Source organism: Lichenostomus cassidix, chromosome 1Aa (genome assembly GCF_008360975.1).
Source record: "Lichenostomus cassidix isolate B80296 chromosome 1Aa, HeHo_3.0, whole genome shotgun sequence".
NCBI classification, from domain to species: Eukaryota; Metazoa; Chordata; class Aves; order Passeriformes; family Meliphagidae; genus Lichenostomus; species Lichenostomus cassidix.
In genome coordinates this window covers 38350586-38362803 of record NC_139480.1, presented here as the reverse complement: position 1 = coordinate 38362803, position 12218 = coordinate 38350586, and positions in this window count along the sequence as shown.

The following is a 12218-nucleotide window of genomic DNA, read 5'->3' as shown; positions in this document are numbered from 1 at the left end:
TTGCCCAGTTCTGAAATCTAAAACCTGCAGCTATATAGGATTAAGTAAAAAGATTACAAAAGCAGATGCCTAAAAGGAACAGCCAAGATCCAAGAGAATAAAGTCCCATAGGAGTTTAATCTCTGATCAGTTTTCAATTTATTTTCATATAGTTAGTTTCACTCTTGTCAACTCATCGACCACAGGAGAAGCATATGATTCAGCAGTTGCAGTTCCTTTTGTCAAAATCATGAAGAGCTGGTAGGGTAGAGAATTACCTCTTCTTTCCTCTCTCTGAGACATGTGGAGCTGGATTCTGCTGCAAAAAGGTGATACCCAAATATATTCCAGTCCTACAGAGAGTTTCTTCGTTAGTCCTATTACAGTTTCTCCCCACCAGCAATTCTCAAGCTGAGAGAACTCTGAGTGTGTTTTCTCAAAGTGAGTATGTTACATAGGCACACAAATTCCTGCTTATTTCAAGGAAAACTATGTTAAGCCAGAAGTAATAAATTTTGCCCAACCTTTTAATTTTGACATCCCAAAACATACCAAGAGCTGCACTTGTGATATTCCAGTTGGGAGCCTGAGATTAGCTTGTAAACTGGTTCAATTCAAAATGGATCTCAGGAGACACTTCCCTAACATTTCTGTTGAAATTGAAGAAACATAAAAGACAAGATTCAACCTCTGATGTATAGAGTAGCCAGTGCAGCACTGTAGAAGAGGGAAGATACTTAGGATTTTTGACATATCCGTGAAAACTTCTCCAGGAATATAGAATGTTATTTTTATCTGAACAAGTTATTTTTTAATGTTGGGAGGATAAACTATGTCTCTTATAGCAGTTTTTGAAAAGAGCAAGATGATGCTTAGCTAAAGCAGTGTAGGTAGAATTCTGGGTATGTTAAGGTAGCCATGAACAGTGTGGTGGGCAAGAGTGGCCCAAATTCAGTTGAGTAACTCAGAGGTACTTCTCCACTGATCTCTCTCCTATCACTCCACCTTTTGGCCTCACAAATTCCCTTTGGCAAGAGCCAAAATGTTACCACACAGCTCTTCTGACTCTCCCACTGCAGCATTCCCTACCCTTCTTTCCATCCAAGTTTTCTGTTAGCTCAGCAGTGACACTTTGACCACATGCAATCTCTTCAGCCTGGTATAGCATTTAGGCATTGCCATGTCTATCTTCTGGAGTGCTCTGTTCTTCACTTGCACTCCCTATCCATTAGGTGCCCTCTCATGGCCAACATATTCAGGTGTCTTATTTGCCTTACACAAAATAGTTGTGCTAGCCATCAAGGACACATGGGGAAAAATAAGTGGAGAGGGTAGAAAAATGGTAGATAAACTTTGGAAAAAACTATGGATATGCCAAGAATGTCACCTCTTTCCAGAGTCACCACTTTTCCATCAGGTGATGATTTTCACTTTTATTTAATTCCTTGCTGACAAAGCACTCTATGCCATGAAGGTGACAGTGGACCAACCATACACCCTCCTCTGGCTGAAACACCAGCTCCTTGTCTGGAGCCCATGAACATCTAGACCTGCTTGAGGCATTACACCATGAATTCACACATATGCAGTAGGTCAGAATCACTGTGCACAGACCGAACAAGTGAGATTTACAGGTGAAGAAAATCCAGCACATCTGGCATGTAGATCCATGTCTGTCTGGAATTTCACAAGTGGAAATGTGGAACCAACTCCTGGCAGCATCCTAGCATTGAGTCAGTGCCTTCAGCCATCCAGTCTGAAAGCATTTGTATTATAAAAAGACATCCGGGAGCCAATGTTTCATTTGTTTTGAAATTCTATTTCAAAGTTTCCAGCAGTAAGCAATGAGAAAGCAAGAGCCTATATTAAACTCCCAGGGATCAAACATGTAGCACACTATTAATTTCTCTACTAACATCATGCTTCAAGTGCAGAACTTACACCAGCACCACCTTTCAAGCCTCGGTTTTGTCCATGTTGTCCTTATCTGTAGAAAGAAATTAAACTGTTCACCGGTGGGTCTTAGTACCCCTAAAGGAAAATATGAAGAGGGTTTAAGCTTCAATTAACTCAGCCTAAAGTACAAGTGCCGACTAGGTGTTTTGAGCAATATTTGTCTCCACCATGTGTATGGCACTCTAGCAGGTTTACAGCGCCGTCGTACGAATCTGTAAGATACCAGCCTTCGCTTGGCGCCGTTCACTGGGCACTGCAGGTGGAGCTCGCAGCTGAATAAATACGCCAAGGGAGACGCCTAGTGTGAAACCGTGCTCATGGCACCGAGAGCTGCTCATTCCGCTGTCACTGCCCAGGGCTTCTTTCCTCCTAGCGTTGAAAAGCTTCACACAGAGATGTACATAGCATTCGTTCAGCATATTGCCACGCATTCTACAGTGAGTGGACAGTTCAGAAAACTGAACTCCATTTACATGTACAATAGCACTACGTGACTGAATACTCTGTGCTAAGAATGGCAAATAGCAATAGGACTATGGCAATAAAAGCAATATTCTTACCTGGGTAATAATTCTAGGTTTAATGTAAATACTGCTTAATGTGGTTATTGGACTGCATACAGTCAAGGTCTGATCACACTTCACCTGCTGTTGCTGCTGTTGAAGATTATATGTGTGCTGACGAAAAAAATGTCCCAAAGTACTGCTAGGCAAGTTTTATCATCCATGTTGAAGTGAATGAAAGATGAAGCACAAGTCTCCATGCCTTGCTGAAGGGAGCCATTTAAACCAGCTGCAGTAACAAAGTGATTCAAGTCATGAACCTCACACTGCAGCAGCTGCTCTGCTTTTAGAGGGGGATTTGCCAAAGAGAGCCATCAAATTGAGTTTCTACTGTAGCTGTGATTTCCTCAAAGATGGTAACAGTCTGTACCACTGCTGGCACTACCTTCCTCAGAGGGACACCTAAACAGAATTCTGGATCATTAGAACCAGGTGTATCTATGGCTTAGCTCTAGAGGCATTTTTATTTCTCCCCTTCTAGACACTCCTATAATTTCTTACTCTTTCTCCACAAACTTTAATCGGGCTTTGATATTCAGCTGAAGTATGCAGGCATCTGAAAGTTTTCCTTTTTTTTCAGCAAGGAAAAGAAACCAGGAGCTACATTTTGTACACTAAATCTTATATTCTCAGGCAGCTTCTTCTCTTCAAGGCCTGAGGGAAGGCAATACCCCCAAGAAGCACCAGCTTGACAAATACAGGAAGTCTCAGAAAACTGGCAGTAGTGTTTAGAAGAAAAGATGGAGGACAGCAGTCAGAATGGTAAAACAGCCCTACCTTCAGCAAGCTCCAGAGGTAAAGCCCAGGCTCTGACAGCCTTCACCGTCTGTTAAGGGCCAAATGTCCTGTTCAGTTTTCATGTTCTGACTATGGTGCTTAACAGCAGCCCAGATTCTCCAGTTCTGTTAGAAACCCACTGACTCTGATAAGGGTTGCAATCCTAGGCAAGGAAAGGTAATGGGAAACCTATGCTCATCCTGGAATTGTCTGGTGTGAATACCTACTGTTTGCCAAATTTGAAGTCAAAGACTTTAAGGCATGGTAAGGCCAAAAATATATTTTGTCAAAATGCATGTCAGTCTATAAACAAGTCTTCCACTGAGGCTGGTGTGGCTGAGACTGGTTTCTTCGTTGTATTCCTGGCTAATTCTAGGATGATTATGTTAAATCTGAATGGAGTAAGGATGTGAGAAATGCCATTGATTCCAATGGAAGTGCAAGTGATTTTCATGCAATACGAGAGTTTCCAACCAGATTCTTTGCTGAGCTAATGAACCCTCAGCAGCTGTCTGCATTACAATTAGTACACCTCCAAAGCATGTTTTAGAAGAAGTCATCTTGCCTAATTATTAAATTATTCAGCTCAGGTACAGCTCAGGTGTCATACTGATCTGGCTTACTGAGGAGATGAATGCAATCTTAAAGCAAATTTGCTCTGTAAGCCTGGAGTCAAAGAATGATAATCTTCAAAGATGGAAAAAAATAGGAGGGAAAAAAAGAATAGTTCCAAGTGTCAAATCAGATGAAGATTTGACATATTTCTTTGATTGTAAAACTAACTGTTGAAGTGGCTTAAGTGATTCAGAAGTCAAACAAAACACCTGACACTTTTTTCAGAGACCAGTGTCAGTGAAAGTGCAATTAATTGCAGCTAACATCTCTCTGCAGCTAATGGAGGGAACAATTACCTCCAAGAGGTGATTCACCTCATCTGTGTAATGGTTACTGACACAATATAATACTTTTTTTTTTCCAGTAAAGACAGCAGAAGAATTTTCTAATCTTCTCCTCCATCCCTCTCCCCTCTGCCTTGCCAGTCTTAATTCTCACCCCAGCTTTAACAGGTTTCTCCTTCAGCCGTGTAGCAACTGAAAACCACTCTCTCACCTTCCCCACTGAAAGTAATGTGGTTTCTTGTTTTGTCTCTAGGAGCATCCTATTCCCAACTTGTCACTGAAGTAAATATATTGGGTAATTATATCTCTTCAATCTCATAATAATGATGAGAAATGCCCCTTTTCCTTCACTCACTAAAGAGGAAAGTAAGATGAATAGATCAGATAGGGAGCCTAAATTTTAGATGCTGCAAAATGCAACATTTTAGCTGACAAGCACAAACACATTTACCACAGGACAGTGACTGCCAGACATCAGTGCACAGAAGCCAAGCAAACTCTGACTGTGTGAAGCAGCAGGCAGTGACTGAGACAAAGAACTATGTCTGTATGTGTCTGCAGTACACAGACGATGTTGAATCAAACAGCTTCAACTGAACAGGCCCAGCTCCCTCAGCCCATCATCATAAGAGAGATGCTCCAGTCCTTAACCATCTTTGCTGCCCTTCACTTGACCCACTCCAGGAGCTCCATGTCTCTCTTGTACTGAGCAGCCTGGAACTGGACACAGCACTCCAGATGTGGCTTTTCCAATGGTGCAGGAGCCTGCATTTGCTGAATTTCAGCAGGTTCTTCCCTGCCCATCACTCCAGCCTATCGAGGTCCCTCTGAAGGGCTGCACAGCACTCTGAGATTATTGGCTGCTTCTCCCAGCCTTGTGCTGTCAGCAAACTTGCTGAGGAAGCCTCTGTTCCTTCATCCACATCACTGATAAATGAGTTAACCATACTGGGCCTGGTATTGAACCTTGGGGGGTTGCTTCAAATATTCTTGTCATTTGTGGGGTTGATTTTGACTAGTAAATTCTTCGTAATTGCAGACATTTCTTAGCTAAAGTGCAGCCATATAAGGAATTTCATTCTGCCCATCTTTACTCCAAAAGGATTCCTAACACTTGGCAGAAAAAACTCCTGGAAAATGTGAGAATGAGATTTAAGGACAGTTTAACCTGATGAAGTCCAAAATTTGAAAGTAGGAGGAGGCATAATTTGGAGATACGCTATTTGGTGTGTCAGCATTATTTATAATTGAGAAGCTTGGGAAGCAGCAGAAAAAAAGGCTCAGTTTAAATACATAAGGACAGCATCCACATTTCCCCAGAGACCCAGATGGAAAATGGTTTTGTGCATTTTGATGCCACTCCATGTCACAGGTTCTGAAAAGTATGAACAGCAGCCTGGCTCTTTGTCATGCATGAGTAATAGCACATGGGTTTATTCAGGCAGTGTACACTTTTTGATCAGTTTTTCCTTTCAGGGGAGGGATAAGCAGGTTCAAGAAGGATAAGCAGTTAGATGCATCCTGTGTACTCAGAGATGGACCTTGCTGCTTTAGCATCCTTAAATGTGCAAAATCACAGGAATCTGCATGGATAACTGCCACCATTTTAAGTCATTTTAAGTCACAGGATTTTAGGGAATAGAGGTTAAAAAAAAATAAATAAAAAAGCAACCAAATGACAAATGCTGGTCACACAACAGTACAAGCATGTAAGGAATCATGCCAAATTATACCGCCTGTGGGCAGCAAGAGGACAAACAATTCCTGCCTGAACATTGCTGTACCCTTCAGCATTATTCATGAGTCACTGTCCACACACACATTCATTTTGAAGGTATTCAAGCCAGGAACTACTTGAGCATTGGAAAAAAGATGACCGTGTGTTGTGATGTGCTGCAAGATCCCAGGATGCTCACCAGTCCTTAAGATAGTGTTGCAGCAACACTGCACTTTGCAGCTGAATTTTCTCAGTAATTTAAGAGGCATAACACAACAACGTGCTCCAGATGTGTTCCCGAGGTAACTGCCATTTCATCCTCAATTCATTAACCTTCTTCCCATATAGTCATAATTCATTTCAACATCAGAGGTTACAAATACCTGCAGGTAGCACAGATTTCTCTTTTTTTCTCATTCAATGTTCTCAGTTGCTGCATCATTTACTATGTGTAATATGCAAACCTGTTCATCCTTCATGGACACTGGAGGAAACACCATGCCCTGAAACACCCTCTTCTCTCCTAATCAAAGCAGTCCCTTCAACACAGGCAGAAAAGGGCACTGACTCATCTTCTCACATCATGAGTGAGCACTGTAAGAGACAATCCATTTAATAAAAGGGGAACAATTGCACATCCTCCTTTGACTTTGTAAATGAAGTGTTTATCCCTGCTTAGACCATGGAACACAGGGATTGGGCACAGGATGGAAAGGCAGACAGACAGAAAGAAAGATAGACAGATTGATCTTGACTGGGGAAAGACACTATATTCCAAACCAGATTAAGACACTTAAGTAAGACATGTTCTTCATCAAATTCTTGCTATTTATACACAGCCCTGCTTTGCATTATGTATTCCCAGACATTACACTGGGGCCCAGGTGCCTCACTGTATATTAAAAATTGCCCATATTCACAGTGTTCTGTACAGCTTTACAAGGACAAGGCCTTTGGCACTGGGGATCCCTAACCCTGCTTGAGGATCTGGAGTCTCTGATTCTCAGCTATATTTAAACACCTAATCCCTCTGGAGAATGTGAGCCTTCGTCTGCCATAGGATTTAGTAAAGTGCCTAACTCCTATATATTTCAATGTTTTAAATAGTACAGTGGATTTTTTTAGTCATATATTTAAAATTCTGTACTTCAACATTTTAGAGAATTTGGATTTTAAAAAAATCCTACATTCTCTAGAGAATCTGTTCCTTAAGCTTCAGAATTTGGGGGTGGCAGGCAGGGGGAGCAGAGTTCAGATCTTGTCCTGTACTTTCTAATTTTTTTTATTCAGACTGGAATGATTAGAACTACTACTGGGCCCAAAATAGATTTCCCATTTTCAAATACTCCTCAGTGACAGCTGAGTAGCATAATGATTCTTTATCCCACATTAGTGGTAAAATAAATTACTTTTCCAGCACACACACAGAGCTTTATAAAAAGAATAATCCCACTGGAAAAAGGATTCTTCAGCTTTGAATTCCTGCACCCAAAAGGGCCTAAGCTGCAGCAGCCTTCTCTGGAGAAGCCAGAGGGAGTAAAAGCTCACAGAAGTGTAGGGTGTCACTTGAAGTTAGGCACTTCTATTAAGACCAAAAGAATACAGATTATAGTGTTCTTCTGTTTGGGTGCTGCTGAATTATTTTTAATTTTGTAAGTATTTTTGTATTATACTTTCTGCTCGATCGGTGTTATGCTTATAAATTCCAATATTCAGACTGTTGCTCACAGCTTTTAACCAAGTGGCCTCCAAGATCAGAATCAAATAGAGCTATTCAGGTAGCTAAAAGATGCAGAAGCTGCTGCTCACCAGCAGCCTCCAATGTCTCTGAAAAAGGCCCTGAGCTTTCAAAAAAAATTGCCTGCAGCAGTATGATGATAAAGCTATGGGGAAAGGCTTTGCCCGAGACACTGTAGACATCTACATCTAACATGCCAGGATCACATGTAATAAAAATTAATTGTGGGTTGTAGACTCAGTCAAGCATCACATGACCAATCAGAAAAGAAAGGACTCCTATGTCACTTTAAATAAATAACCCGATAGTACTTCTACACTGGCTTTCTTCCTTCCTCCAAAAGACTCTATTTTTAGGCTTTGAACTTGCTAAAACCTGCAAGTTTAGGCATACTTTTCGGCATACCCAAAGTATGCCAGTGCACAGGTATTTCTATGGGTTCAAAAGGATGTGAAAATAAACTTGGTTGCATCTTACTCTGGTATCTTATATATACTGACTTCTTTGTAATGAGTCTGAAATTTGTTTTTTAAAAGTGTAGGGTTTTATAACATGCTCAGCAACATTTTTTCTCTGACTTTATTTCTAACTAAACAGATGGGCAAAGTTGTTTTGTTTGGGTTTTTTTTAATAATTAGGCTCTGGAGGAAGAGCTCTTCCAGAGCTCCTTGCACTTACTACCCATCAATAACTACTGTACTAGGTAGGGAGACACCTACCTTGTCTTACCAATTCAGTAAGAGCAGATTGGCATTCAAGACAATCAAAACAACACTACAGTTACAGTGAGCAAAATTTCAAGCTCCTCCTTCCAGATATCATGGCCAAATTAAACAGAAAACATGATTGTACTTGATATGCCAGTGTGTGAACAGAAAGCGGGCTCTGGCTCTCAAGCACACTGCAAGTTATGTGAACCACTGGATCCATTATAATCGCAATAAAAAGCAATTTTCCACAGCACTTTTCATTTAAAGAAAAATTCCTCTGAAAAGGGGGCTTGGGGGATGGGGCAGCAAGTCTCCCTAGGATTTCTGAGCTGAAAGGATCAACCAGAAAACTTCTGCCATAGGAGCAGGAAGGCAGGGCTGGTGGAGAGGGCACTGGGCAGCCTTTGGGGCTGGGGCAGTGTCTGAGACATAGGCTCACTACAATTAAGCTTCAATATCAGCTAGGCTAGTCCTTATTTCAGCTTGAGCACTAAAGCTGTGCCCCTGCCCTTGTTTACCCTCAGCAGCAGTAACCCCCTCCTTTTGAAAGCAAAGGAACAGTTTCAAATACCAGAGGATTTGGAGCAGAGGATCTGGATATTTTAGTGTTGTTCAGGCTTCAGTCATCATGAATATCACTTTACAGCTTGGTGCATAAACAGTCCATTTTTTAAGCATGAGCAAATGAATATATTGTAACTATATTCTAGGCCTTCTGGCCCAAATCTGTTCATGGTGAAACTCTGGGGGATTCAGCAGAGTTGTAGCAAGAATAAACCTAGCTGTCTAGCTGTACTTTATAATACATTATTTCTGATTAAAGGGAGTTTACTTGAAGATAAAGAGTTGTTTCTGTACATATTCAATCCAAATGGGACTCACATGTATTGTTTATAAACAATAAAACTTTATATAGATGGAAAAAATGGACAATAAAAATCAATAAAAAATAGGACTATTCACATTATAAAAAGGAATGTAAGTAGTAATGGTATTGTTGTAATGATGTATTAAAGCAAGTCCTTATATTCCATAGAAATATTTTTTTTCTCACAGTCCTTATATTCCACAGAAAAGGGAGAAATGGGGTTGTGGGAGACAGACATGGTCAGGACACTCCTCAGAGCAGACCACTTCTGTTTGAGAAGTGCAATTTCATGAGCACTTTTCTAAAAAGAGTTTCACTGTCCTACTTATTAGGAATTTTAGAAATAACAAGTTTCATGTTTCAGAGTTCAGTCATTTTTGTATTTCACCCAGGAAATAAACACGCGAGAAATTTGTGAAACCCTGTGAGAAATGTGCATTTCAGGCACTGGTAGGATACAGCTGCCACAGCCCTTGTTTACTTGGTTTCTCCTCCACTTCATGCTCAGCATCAGGGATTTTAGAGTTATTAAACTTTTTCCCAATTGCCCAGAGTCACCATCCCTTTACTCCATATTGAGTAGCTGCATATACAGCCATGGGACCTCCCTGCTTTCTGTGCTTACCTTTCTGGCTTCAGCAGGAGCCCCCTTTATTCTATCACCAGGTGTGTCTTCCAAAGGAAATTCTCAATGAGACAGTCACTTTCTCCCAGACTGGGTGCTAATTCACCCATATTTCCAGCAATCAAACAGCTTCGGTTTAGTGGGGGTGTCTCCCACCACATGAAGCACCTTCATGGGATGTGTCTTGGCCAGTTTCACAAGAGGAGAAAACTCCTCACTGGAGGTCCCTCACCATGCTCTGACCAGGTAAACAGTCTCATAGAGATTGCAAAAAAGATGAGGGTGAATGCTTAAACTCGGGATGAGGCCCAGAAAAATCCCCATTTAATCATGCAGGGATTATGAGTTCAAATCTTACTATTTAAGTGCTGCTTAAGTCTTCACTACTGAAGGTATCCAAGAGGATGGTGTTCATCCATTCACATGAGAAGCTTTACAGCCGAAGTATTCCCATTTGGGAGTTCACAGCATTATACACAATCTGGAAAAAAAAAAAGGCCAGAAGGATTCCCAGCTGCTCAAGACACAAGGTTAATGTGTAGGAATCCTAGGATCAGAATGACAGCCCTCAGTAGGCACACACCCAGGGGAGAAGGGAGAGTGGTGTCTGTTCTCAATATCAGCTCGCTACTATCCAGCAGAGACAGAACCATGACACTGAGGACCAGAGCAAAGGCAGCCACCTCCCAGATGACTGACTGACTCTACTCCAGCCAACTGGAAAGGGTTTTAATGTTTTTAAAGCTGCTTTTTTCAAGTCATGTTGTACAGATTTTTAAAACAGAAAATAGTGTCAGTTCAAAAGCATATATTCACAGAAGATCAGAGAAATAAGGAGAAAAAATGCCCATTTTTTCCTCTGCTGCTTCTCCAGGTCTGAAAGCCTCTCAGAGGGTGTCAGACCCTAATTCACCTGATTTAAGGCAGATACTGAAATACCTTTCTGACCTCTCTCCCTCTCTAGGCTTGCTGACCCTCATATATCATGGTATCACCTGTTTCAAGCACAGATGAGCAATGCCTTTGGCATCATAGCCAGCAACATTTTTCAGCAGATTGCCAGGCAGTTCATAAATGTTACTAATGGTCAAAAATAAAACACTCCAGGCATCAATGCTGCCTATTGGCCGATCAGGGGAGTGGAAAGCAAGAGACCTTTGAGAAAGTAGCTGGACACTGCAGTAAAGGGTTTTGCATGAGATTTATGAGTGTCCAAGATGCATAACCTCCTGGAGACAGGAAAGTGGGGCACCTGCTGGATAACGGGAAAATGTATCCCACCGTGTTTGGGAAGGGGAATAACTCCCTCAGTCCAGCCCTGGTCTGGTGGATGGGTGTATCTCTTGGACTCCACAGAGTGAACACCATGAGATGTAGTGAGGATAAAAGCCATTAGTGAAGCCTAATCGAATACTCAACAGAAAACTCAAAAAAAGCCTGAGAAAAAAAACAGCTCTGCAGTCTCTTTTTTATGTCATCCCACTAATCCCATTGGCTATAGGAGAAGCCTGGCCCTAATGCCCTGGGGCAGCAACACATGAACAGATGCACAGCTTACACCTTCAATGTTTGGGGGTGAACTCCTCATCCCTCACGCAGGGTCAAATCAGCCAGCAGGATTCCAGCCCAGTCTCCAGCTGGCCACGCTCATTAGGTGTTTAGTTGCCAGGAAGGCAGTTGTGGCCAGCTGTAAGGCTGATACCCTGTGCAGAACCTGCCAAGGGTCAGCAGTCGTCAGCTGGCCAGCTGCAAGTCCTCCAGCATGCTGAGGTCCAGCTGAGAGGAGCAAGGAGAAGTGATGAGCGAGTCAAGGGTTCTGCAGAGGAGAATGCGGAGAAGGAGAAGGAAAAAAGAAGAGAGGGAGAGAGGAGGAGGAGGAGGAGGTTTAGGCTGGGGAGAGGTGAGCTGCCTGCTGGGGTTAAGTGTGACTGCTGCTGACAAGCAGGCTGAACTGGGAAGAGATGCTGAAATTCCACTGAAGTTGTAGCTATGAATTTGAGGCGTTCCTAGGCATATTTAGACATGGAGTATGAATAAAGATTCCTTCATCCTCCAAGAACTAATTACTAAAAATTTGTCACTTTTAAACCTCACCACAGAAGAAAGAGCTTAATCTATTCCTACAGGCAAAAAGAGTGGTTTTCCACACAAGTAACTCAAGAAATTTCAACATAAAGAAAGCAGTATTTTTGTCTTGATGTTATATTTAAGAGATCTTTTCCACGTTTCTATGTTAGTTTTGCAATGTGCAGTGTGCCTTTTTATCTAAATTTAAAATATGTATTTCTCTAAAGATCTCTGCTTTGTTAACAAAAGATACCAGAAACTTTTCACACACACCAAAAAAAAAAAAAAAAAAAAGAAGCTCAGCTGCCTCCCTCAGTCA